Below are 16,070 nucleotides of genomic sequence, written 5' to 3' on the forward strand. Positions count from 1 at the left end.
TGTTGGGGTGAGCAAAATAGGTAACATTGGTCAAAAGGTACAAACTTCCACTTCCAGTTATAAAATAAATAAGTGACGGGGGTGTTACATACAGTATGGTGACTATAGTCAAATATATTGTATATTTGTAAGTTGCTAAGAAAGTAGCTCTTCAAAGTTCTCATCACTTGAAAAGAAAGGAAAGGTGTGTAACTGTGTGCATGTTAACTAGACTTATTATGGTGATTATTTCACAATACATAAAGATGCCAAATCATTACACTGTAAACAAGACACTAATATAGTGATATATATCAATTATATTTCAACTTAAATGTTTTTTTAATTTTAAAAAGTAGACTCAGAATGTCAAAGTATTAGTGATGTTAAGAGCAACTAAAAATTTCATACATTGTTTCTGAGAATAAAAAAACGTTACAACCACTTTGAAATTGTTTGCCTGTCAAATATAAATTTGCATTAGCTCAGGCAATTGAGACCTAGGTATTCACTTGAGAGAAATGAAACACCTGTCTACACCAAAATTTGTAGATCAATGTTCATATCAACTTTATCCAAAATAGCCAAAGCCCAGAGATACTCAAAATGTCCATCTATTATTAAATAAACAAATTGTGATATATCTTAATTGTGGAATATTTCTCAGTAAGACAACTACTGATATATGCAATGGTAAATGAATATAAAAAGCACAAAAGAGAAGAATGCCATGTATGATTACATTCATATGAAACACAAAAAAAAGACTTGTGCTTGAAAAAATCTAATCTAATCTAAAATGATGGAAAACAGATTTCTGGTTGGCAGGGAATAGAGGATTTTACTAGGAAGGGACATACAAGAACTTTGTAGGAAAATGGAAATGTTTTTTCAGTGGTGGTAATAATGAGGCATATTTTCATAAAAATTCATCAATTGAAATATTAAAAAGCGCCCATTTATTGTATGCAAATTTTACTTTAATAAATCTGCAACCCAGCCTTGCCCCCATGTTAATCCATAAATGAATGAAGGCGGGGAGGAGCCAAGATGGCAGAACAGCATGGAAGCTTTGTGTCTCACGTCCATGAAATACAGCCAGACCAACACTAAACCATCCTACACACCTAAAAAAACCGATTGGAAGATTAACACAACAATCTGCACAACCTGAACCACAGAATTCAGCAGGTACGCGACAGGAAGAGCTGACCTTGGGGAGCAAGAAGCCCTGAAAGGTAGGGAACCCCTTTTGTGGGTGGAGATAGGACAGAGACTGGGGAGGGGGGGAGCATACAGGAAAAGCACCCCTCCCCAAAAGCAGCTGGAGAGAAAGTGGAAAATTGGAAACAGCTGCAGGGACTAAACTAAAAAGGGAGACAGGAGAAAGGAGAGGGTTTAAATTCCATTAAGATTGTAAACAAGGGGAGTGCAAAGGCTGCAACTCTGCAGCTCGATACTTGGCAGTGCTCTGGTGGGAAAGGCGAATCCCCAGGAACAGAGTGGGGTCCGGGAGGTTCTCAGAACACACGGGGAAAAGCAGTTCCACTGATGGAAGGACGTTTGGCACAGACTGTTGAAGCCACCTGGTCCCAGCAGACCCCGGAAGGCAGCCACATTCGCTGGTGCTGGGGCAAGGTTGTTGAGGGTGAAGTCTGGTGTCAGATGTGTGTTGCAATTTTCCATGGTCCCTGAAACACTGAGGCTACACTGTCTCGCGATTTTTTTGAGAGGCAGGCTGGCACCTGGCTGCAGTCTCAGGGCACTGGCAACAGCAGGATCCAGCATGCGTTCCTCGGTGCAGCCGACATTCAGCCATTGCTCATTCCGCCATCGCTCGTTGAAACACTCCCGCAGAGGGGCAGAGCGGGTCAAAGCCCCAGTCATTCAGAAATAAGGGGCTGGGGAAAACAGAGGCATCTGAGACAAAACTTGGGAGAGAGGTACCGCCTGGGGCCTGGTCACAGAGAGTGGAAAAGCGGGGAGTGGACAAGAGCAGAAAACGGAGGACCGAAGCGCGACTGCTGATCCAGGAGAACAGACTGGGTGGCTTAGTGGTGCCATTTTTCACCGCTCCTGCGCATGCACATGCACACCGACCAGCACCGCAACAATCCACCCCTGTAGGCTAGCAGTGCCATCTAGGAGAGAGCGGAGCTGTTACACCAAGCCCTGACCAACTGGGCCAACTTCACTCTTCAAGAACACAAACCTCTCACCACTGGCTTAATCTATGGACTATAAAGAGCTACATGGACTGACCTCTAGGGGAAAACAAAGCAATTTCAGTCCTACTTCAATCTGCTAGCAGGTTCATCTATTCAATTTTTTTTCTCTCTTTCTCCTTTTTCTCTTTTACAATTCTTTTCTTTTTCTTGAATACAGAAAAAGGAAAAACTCATTTTTATTTTCAATTTTTATTAAAAATATGTCTTTAATTTTTATTACTATTTTTCTTTTGTGTAAATTTTTTCAAATTCTATTTTACTTCCATCATTTTATTTTAGTCTACTTCAGTGTACTCATCTTTTCAAATTTTCAATTTCCTTTTTTTCTTTTTCTTTTTCATTTCTTTTTTCTTGAATGCAGAAAGAGAAAAACTTCATTTTTACTTTCAATTTCTTTTAAAGATATTCTTATTTAATTTTTATTACTATATTTTTTCCTTTTATGTAATTTTTTTCAAATTCTATCTTACTCCCATCATTTTATTTCAGTCTACTACAGTGTATTCACTTTTTCAAATTTTCAAACTATTTCTTTTTTGTCTTTTCCTTTTTTATTTTTTCTCTTTTTCTTTTTTCTTAAATACAGAAAATGAAAAAATTCATTTCTTTTTAATTTTTATTAAAAATACTTTTCTATAATTTTTGCTACTATATTCTCTACTTTTGTGTATTTTAGCCTACTTTAGTGTATTCATTTTTTCAAATTCTCAAATGATTTCCTTTTTTTCTCTCCCCCCGTTTTTTCTTTGTTTGTTTCTCTAATCTGTCAAACCAGTTTCTACACCCAGACCAAAACACACCTAGGATCTAGCATCATCTATTCAATTTTTGTGTGGGTGTGTTTTTAATTTTTAATTTTAATATTTTTTTAATTTTAATTTTTTTAGTTTCAATTTTTCTACCGCATTAATTCCTTTTCTCCTTTCAAAATGACAAAACGAAGGAATTCACCCCAAAAGAAAGAGCACGAAGAAACGACAGCCAGGGATTTAACCAACACAGACACAAGCAAAATGTCTGAACCAGAATTTAGAATCATGATAATAAGAATACTAGCTGGAGTCGAAAATAGATTAGAATCCCTTTCTGCAGAGACAAAAGAAGTAAAAAAAATAGCCAGAATGAAATTAAAAATGCTATAACTGAGCGGCAATCACGGCAGCAAAGATGGATGAGGCAGAACACAGAATCAGCGATATAGAGGACAAACTTATAGAGAATAAGGAAGCAGAGAAAAAGAGGTAGATTAAGACAAAAGAGCATGATTTAAGAATTAGAGAAATCAGTGACTCATTAAAAAGGAACAACATCAGAATCATAGGGGTCCCAGAGGAGGAAGAGAGAAATAGGGGTAGAAGGGTTATGTGAGCAAATCATAGCAGAAAAACTTTCCTAACCTGGGGAAAGACACAGACATCAAAATCCAGGCAACACAGAGGACTCCCATTAGATTCAACAAAAACCGACCATGAACAAGGCATATCATAGTCAAATTCACAAAATACTCAGGCAAGGAGAGAATCATGAAAGCAGCAAGGGAAAAAAAGTCCCTAACCTACAAGGGAAGACAGATCAGGTTTGCAGCAAACCTATCCACAAAAACCTGGCAGGCCAGAAAGGAGTGGTGGGATATATTCAGTGTGCTGAATCAGAAAAATATGCAGCCAAGAAGTCTTTATCCAGCAAGGCTGCCATTCAAAATAGAAGGAGAGATAAAAAGCTTCCCAAACAAAAATTAAAGGAGTTTGTGAGCACTAAACCAACCCTGCAAGAAATATTAAGGGGGACTCTCTGAGGGGACAAAAGATGAAAATATATATATATTATATGTATACCAAAAGCAACAAGATTAGAAAGGACCAGGGAACACCACCAGAAACTCCAACTCTACAAGCATCATAATGGCAATAAATTCATATCTTTCAGGACTCACTCTAAACATCAATGGACTCAATGCTCCAATCAAAAGACATAGGATAACAGAATGGATAAGAAAACAAGACCCATCTATATTCTGTTTACAAGAGACCCACTTTAGACCTAAAGACACCTACAGATTGAAAATAAGGGGATGGAGAACCATCTATCATGCTAATGGTCAACAGAAGAAAGCTGGAGTAGCCATACTTATACCAGACAATCTAGACTTTAAAATACTGTATATCAAGAGATGCAGAAGGGCATTATATCATAATCAAGGGGTCTATAGACCAAGAAGACCTAACATTGTAAACATTTATGTGCCAAATGTAGGAGCACCCAAATATATAAATCAATTAATCACAAACATCAAGAAACTCATCATAATAGTAGGAGACTTCAACACCCCACTCACAGCAATGGACAGATCATCTAATCAAAAAATCAACAAGGAAACAATGGCTTTGAATGACACATTGGACCAGATGGACTTAACAGATATATTCAGAATATACATTCTTCTCCAGTACACATGGAACGTTCTCCAGAATAGACCATATGCTGGGACACCAATCAGCCCTAAGTAAGTACAAAAAGATCGAGATCATACCGTGTATATTTTCAGACCACAACACTATGAAACTCGAAATCAACCACAAGAAAAAATTTGGAAAGGTAACAAATACTTGGAGACTGAAGAACATCCTACTAAAGAATGAATGGGCTAACCAAGCAGTTAAAAGAGAAATTAAAAAGTATATGGAAGTCAATGAAAATGATAGCACCACAACCCAAAACCTCTGGGATGCAGCAAAGGCGGTCATAAGAGGAAAGTATATAGCAATCCAGGCCTTCCTAAAAAAGGAAGAAAGATCTCAGATACACAACCTAACCTTATGCCTTAAGGAGCTGGAAAAAGAACAGCAAATAAAACCCCAAACCAGCAGAAGACAGGAAATAATAAAGATTAAAGCAGAAATTAACGTTATCAAAACCAAAAAAAAAAAAACAAAACAGTAGAACAGATCAATGAAACCAGAAGCTGGTTCTTTGAAAGAATTAACTAAATTGATACCACTAGCCAGTTTGATCAAGAAGAAAAAGGAAAGGACCCAAATAAGTAAATCAAGAATGAAAGAGAAGAAATCACAACCAACACAACAGAAAAAATAATAAGAGAATATTATAAGCAACTATATGTCAACAAAATAGGTAATCTGGAAGAAATGGACTAATTCCTAGAAACATATAAACTACCAAAACTGAAACAAGAAGAAATAGAAAATTTGAACAGACCCATAACCAGTAAGGAAATCAAATTAGAATCAAAAATCTCACAAATAACAAGAGTCCAGGGCCAGATGGCTTTCCAGGGGAATTCTACCAAACATTTAAGGAAGAGTTAACACCTATTCTCTTGAAACTGTTCCAAAAAATAGAAATGGAAGGAAAACTTCCAAACATTATGAAGCCAGCATTACCCCGATTCCAAAACCAGACAGAGACCCCACTAAAAAGGAGAACTATAGACCAATTTCCCTGATGAACATGGATGCAAAAAACCTCAACAAGATATTAGCCAAATAGATCCAACAAGACATTAAAAAAATTATTCACCACTACCAAGTGGGATTTATACCTGGGATACAGGGCTGGTTCAACATCCACAAAACAATAAACGTGATTCATCACATCAATAAAAGAAAGGACAAGAACCATATGATCCTCTCAATAGATGCAGAGAAAGCATTTGACAAAATACAGCACCTTTTCTTGATAAAAACCCTCAACAAAGTAGGGATAGAAGGAGCATACTTCGAGATCATAAAACCCATATACGAGTGACCCAACACTAATATCATCCTCAATAGGGAAAAACTGAGAGCTTTCCCCCTAAGGTCAGGAACAAGACAGGGATGTCCACTCTCACCACTGTTATTCAACATAGTATTGGAAGTCTTAGCCTCTGCAATCAGACAACACAAAGAAATAAAAGGCATCCAAATCAGCCAAGAGGAGGTCAAGCTTTCACTCTTTGCAGATGACATGATACTCTATATGGAAAACCCAAAAGATTCCACCAAAAAACTGCTAGAACTGATTCATGAATTCAGCAAAGTTGCAGGATATAAAATCAATGCACAGAAATCAGTTGCATTACTATACACCAACAATGAAGCAACAGAAAGAGTAATCAAGGAATCGATCAAGGAGCAAGATTCCATGCTCCTAGATAGGAAGAACAAATATTGTTAAAATGTTGATATTACCCAAAGCAATATACATATTCAATGTGATCCCTATCAAAGTAACACCAGCATTCTTCACAGAGCCAGAACAAATAATCCTAAAATTTGTATGGAACCAGAAAAGACCGTGAATAGCCAAAGCAATCTTGAAAAAGAAAACCAAAGCAGGAGGCATCACAATCCCAGACTTCAAGCTATACTACAAAGCTGTAATCATCAAGACAGTATGGTACTGTTACAAAATCAGACACTCAGATCAATGGAATAGAGAACCCAGAAATGGACCCACAAACATATGGGCAACTAATCTTTGACAAAGCAGGAAAGAATACCCAATGCAATAAAGACAGTCTCTTCAGCAAGTGGTGCTGGGAAAACTGGACAGCAACATGCTGAAGAATGAACCGGGACCACTTTCTTACACCATACACAAAAAGAAACTCAAAGTGGATGAAGGACCTCAATGTAAGACAGGAAGCCATCAAAATCCTCAGGGAGAAAGCAGGCAAAAACCTCTTTGATCTTGCCCGCAGGAATTTCCTACTCAACACATCTCTGGAGGCAACGGAAACAAAAGCAAAAATGTACTGGGACCTTGTTGGGGGCCGGGCCCTGGTGCCAGGCTGAGACCGGGTCGAGCAATGTTCCCTGTTGACTCAAGCCAACCCGGTGGTTCCCCCTCCCATTCATGTGGGAGGCCGGGCCCTGGCGCCAGGCTGAGACTGGGTCGAGCAACATTCCCTGTTGACTCAAGCCAACCCGGTGGTTCCCCCTCCCATTCCCCCACTTTCAAGGGCATACGAAAGCCTTGTCAAGGCTGAGAAAGTTAATTCCTGAAGCCTGTGGTCTGCAGGTGTTGGCAGTAATGCTACCTCCCTTTTTCTACCCCGAGTCAGATAAAAACAAACATGGGAATTGTGTTTTGCTAGCAATCTATCAACAAGGTCTTGTGACCCGTTCAGAAAGTTCACAAGGTACACAGAACTAAATGTTTTGGCTGGCAGTGATCATGTGAAACCTGTTTATTCTTAGAATGACCTGATCCATAAGAGTCTTATATTATAAAAGATTGTGTACAGCAACAATAAAGTCGTCACTTGGGCCATCAGCCCAGGGGACCCTCCTGTTCCCAAACTTTCTCTTCTCTTTTTTTCTTGCATTCCCCTACCCTCAGGACCCTGACCTCGGTGATTGTCACGCCGGTCGCGACAAGTGGCGCCCGAACAGGGACCTGAGACAACAAGGAGGAAAGTGAAAGCGGACCACGTGGCGTCTAATTCAGGTAGGGGAACTGTGCCAGCAGCACAGACGACAGGAGTAAAACTATGGGACAGAAACAGTCTATGGAACAGGGATATTTTATAACTGCCTTGCAGGCTCTTATGAAGGAGAAGGGAATTAAGGTTTCTCAGTCAGCCCTTAGGGAATTTTTTGACATAGTGCATGATTATTGCCCATGGTTTCCAGATGGGGGTACAGTTGATTTAAAGGATTGGCAGCGAGTTGGTCAGGAACTTAAAAATCAAATGAAGATTCGTGGAGCTGCAGTTCCAGGGACTTTGTGGTCTACTTGGACCTGTATTAAGGAGGTCCTTGATCCCCAAGATTCTATTGAAATAGTTTCTCTTAGCTCGGAAGCAGCCCAACCCTTAGTGACTTCAGATGCTCCTGTCCCTCCAGAAACTACTTTCAATGCCCTTTCGGGACAGTCACGGGTGCCTTCACCTTTACCTCCTCTCCCCCTCCTAGAACAGTTATCTGTGCAAGATCCAGAAAATAATGACGACTCTCCTTTTGGGGATCAGGGAGATGATGGGCCATATTTGGAAGATCAGAGGAAGCCTGCCTTCTAGGCCCTCTGGTCCAGAAGGTACCTTTAAAACGACCTTCTCTTCAGGCACCAGATAGAGGCTTACGTCGGTTGGCTTTCCCTATTACTCAGAATCAACAGTCCACTGAACCTTACCCCGTTATGGGAGCTACTCCTTTGCAGCGGACTCTGTATCAAGCAACACAGTATGGGGAAGTCACCTCTGCTTTTCACGCTTACCCTGTTATTCAGCAGGGGGGACAGAGAGTGTACTCCGCCCTAAGTTTTAAATTGCTGAAAGATTTGAAATCCTCTACAGCCCAGTATGGTCCAACAGCTCCCTTTACCCTGTCTATGCTTGATAATTTGAGCAGGGAGGCATTATGCCCAGGAGATTGGAAGGTCATTGCTCAGGCTTGTTTGAGTGTGGGAGATAACCTCTTGTGGAAAGCAGAATTTGCAGAGAATGCTGAAAAATAGGCTATGTATAATAAAAGAACTAACACACCAGTGGATTTTAACATGCTCACAGGTACAGGACAATATTATGATGTGGGCCTCCAGCTGAATTATCCTGAAATTGCATATAATCAAATTAATACCTGTGCCATTGCAGCTTGGAAAAAACTCCCCTCCACAGGGGGCAGAACTGAGGAATTGTCTAAAATTAAGCAAGGGCCAGATGAGAAGTACCAGGATTTCGTTGGGCGCCTTTTGACTGCAGTCAGTCGTATCGTTACTGATGGGGAGGCAGGTACCATTATTGTAAAACAACTGGCTTATGAAAATGCTAATTCTGCATGTCAGGCAGCCATTCGTCCTTGGAAAAATCAGGGTACCTTGGAGGATTATGTCAGACTATGTGCTGAGATTGGACCATCTTATATTCAGGGCATTACTTTGGCAGCCGCCTTAAAGGGAATAGACCCCTTACAGGTGCATGCCCAACTTCAGGGTAAAAACGTAAGAACTAATCCAAGGAAGCTGGGTGGAATAGTGTGTTTCAAATGTGGCCAAAAGGGCCATATGAAGGCCCAATGTCATAGTACAGAAATAATTCCAACCACCCCCGGTTTGCCAAGTGGCCCTAACATTAATAATAAGCCGGCAATTATTTGTCCCAGATGTAGATGGGGGTATCACTGGGTCAATGAATGCCTCTCTAAAACTGATTGTAATGGCAAACCTCTTCAGGGAAACTGGAAGCGGGGCCAGCCGCAGGCCCCTCAAACAATTGCGGCAATGTTCCCACAGGCACCTTCCCACCCATTGTGTCCAACACTGGAGACCTCCCAGGTATTAGCCAACTACACCGCGGTACCCCCGCCAGTGCAGGACTAGATCTTACCCCAGCTCAGTCCGTTTACCTAGAAGGAGGACAGCCCCCTAAAGCCATCCCCACAGGGATATGGGGGCCTCTACCCAGGAATACTTGGGGGTTATTATTGGGAAGATCCAGCTGGACTCTTAAGGGATTGGTGATCTATCCTGGAGTTATTGATGAAGATTACACTGGAGAAATAAAAATTTTGGCCAGCTTAACTATGGGAACTTTGGTGCTTGAGCCCAAGACTCCCATAGCACAATTAATCTTGATACCCTGGATATCCTCCAATAATAAGGCTGTTAAACCTTATCGGGGAAATCAAGGGTTCGGCTCCACAGATCTTTACTGGGCTAAAGTGATCTCTGTAGAAAAGCCCATGCTTACATTGCATATCCAAGGAGTCCCGTTTGAGGGACTAGTGGATACAGGTGCAGATGTCTCAGTTATTGCTCAAAAAAATTGGCCTGTCACATGGCCTACTCAAGTGACTAATATTCCAATTAAAGGTGTTGGTTATGCCTCTGCTCCGTTGCAAAGCTCTGATTATTTACATTGGAGACTGCCTGATGGTATGACTGGAACTTTTCAGCCTTTTGTTTTGAATATAGATCTTAATCTCTGGGGCAGGGACATATTAACCACTATGAGTTTGACTCTGGAGACTAAGGCAGTCCCGATTCAAAAACAGACTAATCTTGCTATGCACCTTATGAAGGAAATGGGCTATATTGAGGGGAAAGGCTTAGGGAAGGAGTTGCAAGGGAATCCTGAGCCATATGTCCACGAGCCTAAAAGAGACCATTTCGGATTGGGTTTTTCCTAGGGCCATTGGAAACTCCCCACACTATGCCTCTCCAGTGGATGACTTCCACTCCAGTGTGGGTTGACCAATGGCCCTTACCTATTGTTAAGAGGGAGGCTGCTGTTCACCTCATAGAGGAACAACTGCAATTAGGTCATTTAGTTCCCTCCACCAGTCCCTGGAACACCCCAATCTTTGTGATTAGAAAAAAGTCAAATAAATGGAGGTTGCTGCAAGATTTGAGAGCAATTAATGCTGTCATGAAGCCCATGGGGGCTTTGCAACCTGGCCTCCCTTCCCCATCGGCCATTCCTTTACAATATCAATTGCTAGTTTTGGACTTAAAAGATTGTTTTTTTTACCATTCCGTTGGCCCCTGGTGACAGAGAACATTTTGCATTCTCCCTGCCTTCCACTAACTTACAGGAACCTGCTAAGCGGTATCAGTGGAAGGTCTTACCGCAAGGCATGGCTAACAGTCCGACTTTATGTCAAGAATTTGTGGCCAGAGCAATTACCCCTTTTAGACAGAGTTTTCCCCATGTATATTGTATCCATTATATGGATGACTTACTTTTGGCTGCTGAAACTGAGGAATTATTACAGGAGGTTTTCTCTTCACAGATGCCTTAAAGCATATAATTTGATTGTTGCCCCTGAGAAAGTTCAAAGGGAAGCACCTTTTGAATACCTAGGGTATCTCATCTCCAAATCAACTGTGCGACCTCAGAAAGTATTAATTAGAACCGGACATTTGACTACTTTAAATGATTTTCAGAAATTATTAGGAGATATAAACTGGATTAGAAATACACTAGGGGTCACCACAGAACAATTACTGCCTTTGTTTAATATTCTAAAAGGAGATAGTTCTCCAGCGTCACCGCGAAGTCTCACTCAAGAAGCTAAAGAAGCTATAAGACATATAGAACAGGCCATTCAGCAGGCCCAAGTCACTAGAATTGACCCTTCTCAGCCTTTGTATCTAATAATAATTAAAACCTCAGGTCATCCCCTTTGCAATTCTGTGGCAATCTCATGGTCCACTTGAATGGCTACATTTAGCCTTACACTCTCTGCATGTCATTAATCCTTTGCTATCTATGGTTTGTCTTCTCATCATTAGAGGAAGATCCCGAGCTGTTCAGCTCTTTGGACATGATCCAGAATTTATTGCATGTGCCTTTCTGACACAGAAGCTGGTGGACGCTGCTTTTGCCCAGTCCATCGAATGGCAACTTGCCTTGGCTAATTTTACAGGTCAAATTAAATTTCATTTACCTTCTGATTCTTTAATACAAGGTTTCAGTCTTATAGATATTTTGCCCTATAATCCTATTGTTTGTCAGCCGATTGAAGATGCTACTTCCATTTTTGTGGATGCTAGTAAAGAAGGTAAAATTGCAGTATATTATGTCACTTCCCAACATAAAAATTTGATCACTTTAAATTATATGACTAAATCTGTCCAAAGGGCTGAGCTTTATGCTGTACAGGTAGCCCTAAAAACTTATCCGGAATCTATAAATGTCTATTCTGACAGTCAATACGTTGTCAAAGCCGTGTTGCAACTTCCCACTGCCTTTATACTGACAGCAGATGAGGAACTTTATCATCTATTTCATGCTATACAAAAACTTAATTCACGGCACAGTCCAATTTATATTTCCCACATTCGAGCTCACACCGACCTGCCTGGTCCCCTAGTTGCTGGGAATCGGATAGCCGATGCAGCAACCCATTTATTGCAAGTTCTGCCCATTACCACTCCTTTGGAAACAGCCAAAAGGAGTCATGATAATTTTCATCAGAATGCGGCAGCCCTTCGACGAGAATTCAAAATATCTCGTGAAGCGGCCAGACAAATTGTTAAACAATGCGGCATCTGTCCACAATTCTTCCCACAGCCGGTCTATGCCATTAATCCCTGAGGTCTTCGGCCCAATGACTTGTGGCAAATGGACGTCACCCAATATTTACCTTTTGGGAAATTGCAATATATACATGTGTCTGTAGATACTTGCTCAGGCTATATACATGCTTCAGCCCACTCAGGAGAAGCATTTGTTGATGTTAAAAATCACCTATTTTCTGCCTTTGCAGCAATGGGCAAACCTCATAAAATAAAAACTGACAATGGTAGTGCTTATACTTCTAAATCTTTTACAGAATTTTGCCACCGATTCCGAATTGAGCATACAACTGGCATTGCTTATAATTCCACAGGACAAGCTATTGTTGAGAGAGCTCATCTGACTCTAAAACAGTATCTGCAAAAACTTAAAGAGGGGGAGATATTAAAGGGAAAGATAAAGTATTCCCCACATGTATATCTCACTCTTGTGTTGTATGTTTTAAATTTTTTAAATGTCAATGAAGCAGGGATGATTGCCGCAGAGCGTCACTGGGGAAAGAGTCAAGAACCTCTCTTGATGGCAAGATGGAAAGATACGCTGGAAGGCATTTGGCGAGGCCCAGACCCAGTCCTTCGAAAAGGGCGAGGGTATGCTTGTGTTTTTGCACAGGATGAGGAAGCGCCACTCTGGGTCCCGCTTCAGCTCCTCAGAGACATTACGGTTGCGCCGAAAAATGGCCAAATTGACAGTGACGGAGCTCCCCCAGAAACGACAACGGCGGAGTCATAAGGCGGGTACACCCACCTGGGGACAGATAAAGAACCTGCTGACCCAGGCCACTGATGTAGTGATAGCCTCAGGTAGAGAGGTAACGGCCACACATGTCTTCTTGGCATACCTGTGCATTCTAACTACAACCGGGGAGTCTGCTATTTATTGGGTATACATGGTAGGTCCTCCTACAGCACAACCTGTAACATGGAGAGACCCCACACCCAAAGTATACACCAATCTCACCTTTATGGGAGGGGAAGATGCAGGGTTTTTGCCCACTGTGTCGGCCTCTATAAATTGGACGGCACTCTCTGCAGGAGTACCCATCTGCCTGCAAAGGGAGTCTACACCGTACAAACTTGCTTATGGGTGTTTGGGTACGGAACCAGTAGGGCAGTCTATTACTTATACTATGTGGCAAAATGACAAGCATCTTTCTGAACGGGTACCCCGCTCCGTTGCCGCTTATTGGCAAAAGAGAGAATTATTAGGAGAATGGATGTTTTTTGGACCGCGTGATCCCCCTCAGAATCTTCCTATATGTCCCTCAGCTGGTCAAGGCCTTACTGGGGACTCACCTTGGGGTATATGTGCCCAATCCTCTTCTTTGAGGATGACTCCTAAAGACATAAACCATACCATTACAGATTATTCCCGAAAGGCCCGGCTAGCTCAGTCAGTAGAGCATGAGACTCTTGATTCCAGGGTCGTGGATCCACCTCCTAGCGAGGTACAGGTACACCATAAGATTATCCCACAACCATTTTGCAATTCCCTGAAGGAAGAATTCATTCTGATCTTTGGAAATTATATGCTACCTTTGATAAAATATATACTAATGACAGCTTTAGTTTTCCAGAATATTATGTTTCTCCAGTTCTGCAATTGCGTGCCTGTGTTCCTCCACCCTACTACCTGATTGTTGGAGATGGGACCATTACTCCAGTGAAAGAAGATGGTCATCAGTTATACCGGCTGACATGTCCTGCTTGTGGTTTGACCAACTGTCTACCAGTAGATGGACCCTCTAGAAGTGGAATGAAGGTTTATCTGGTCTTACAACCTCCCTATTGGATGTGGCCAGTAAATGTTACAGGACCTTGGTATCCTAATTATGGGATGCAACTGGCTTTAGAAATCAGTAAACAGCTGCGCAGGACCAAACGCTTTCTTGGACTCTTAATTGCTGGACTCATGGCAGCAGTGACTGTAATTGCCTCTGCAACTGTATCTGTAATATCCTTACATGAAAGTGCCCAAACGGCATCCCATGTAAATGAATTGGCTCATAATGTATCCAAGGTGTTTGCCACTCAAGAACAAATAGACCATAAATTGGAAGCCCAGTTAGAGGCACTACAAGAAGCATTGATGTATCTTCGTGATCAGTTTGCTGTTTTGCGTACCAGACTTTCTTTAATTTGTCACGATGCATATAAGCATATCTGTGTTACCCCTTTAGAGTATACCAATGTGACATGGGGACAAGTGCGTCGTCATTTACAAGGGGTTTGGCATGATGCTAATACTAGCTTAGACCTCTTACAGCTACAAGAAGAGATAAATGCTGTTGCAAGTAGCTCACTCAGTTTCCCTAACCCCGGAGATCTCGCTGAAACCATACTGCACCAACTTAATGGGTTTAATCCATTTAATATTCTTCAGCATTCCTTTTGGATCTTTATTGGAGTTGTTTCCGTAATATCTGTTATACTTGTCTTGCTGTGTTATTTCTGGAGATGGGGTCTTACTGCCTTTACCACATACCAGGCCAGGATGCACATGTTGCAATTACAAACAATAGGGGGACATGTGGGGGGCCGGGCCCCGGTGCCAGGCTGAGACTGGGTCGAGCAACGTTCCCTGTTGACTCAAGCCAACCCGGTGGTTCCCCCTCCCATTCCCCCACTTTCAAGGGCATACGAAAGCCTTGTCAAGGCTGAGAAAGTTAATTCCTGAAGCCTGTGGTCTGCAGGTGTTGGCAGTAATGCTACCTCCCTTTTTCTACCCCGAGTCAGATAGAAACAAACATGGGAATTGTGTTTTGCTAGCAATCTATCAACAAGGTCTTGTGACCCGTTCAGAAAGTTCACAAGGTACACAGAACTAAATGTTTTGGCTGGCAGTGATCATGTGAAACCTGTTTATTCTTAGAATGACCTGATCCATAAGAGTCTTATATTATAAAAGATTGTGTACAGCAACAATAAAGTCGTCACTTGGGCCATCAGCCCAGGGGACCCTCCTGTTCCCAAACTTTCTCTTCTCTCTTTTTTTTCTTGCATTCCCCTACCTTCAGGACCCTGACCTCGGTGTCTGTCGTGCTGGTTGCGACAGGACCTCATCAAAATAAAAAGCTTCTGCACAGCAAAGGAAACAATCAGCAAAACTCAAAGGCAACCGACAGAATGGGAGAAGATATTTGCAAATGACATATCAGATAAAGGGTTAGTATCCAAAATCTACAAAGAACTTATCAAACTCAACACCCAAAAAACAAATTAATCCAGTGAAGAAATGGGCAAAAGACATGAATAGACACTTCTCCAAAGAAGACATCCAGATGGCCAAATAACACATGAAAAAAATGCTCAACATCACTCATCAACAGGGAAATACAAATCAAAACCACAATGAGCTACCACCTTACATCTGTCAGAATAGCTAACATTAACAACTCAGGCAACAACAGATGTTGGTGAGGATGCAGAGAAAGAGGATCTCTTTTGCATTGTTGGTGGCAATGCAATCTGGTGCAGCCACTCTGGAAAACAGTATGGAGGTTCCTCAAAAAACTAAAAATAGAACTACCCTATGACCCAGCAATTGCACTACTAGGCATTTATCCACAGGATACAGGTGTGCTGTTTCGAAGGGACACATGCACCCCCATGTTTATAGCAGCACTATCAACAATAGTGAAAGTATGGAAAGAGCCCAAATGTCCATCACTGGATGAATGGATAAAGACCTGGCATATATATACAATGGAGTATTACTTGGCAATCAAAAAGAATGAAATATTGCCATTTGCAACTACATGGATGGAACTTGAGGGTATTATGCTATGTGAAATTAGTCAGAGAAAGACTAAAATCATACGACTTAACCCATATGAGGACTTT

Source organism: Prionailurus bengalensis, chromosome B4 (assembly GCF_016509475.1).
Source record: "Prionailurus bengalensis isolate Pbe53 chromosome B4, Fcat_Pben_1.1_paternal_pri, whole genome shotgun sequence".
In the NCBI taxonomy this organism is placed as follows: domain Eukaryota; kingdom Metazoa; phylum Chordata; class Mammalia; order Carnivora; family Felidae; genus Prionailurus; species Prionailurus bengalensis.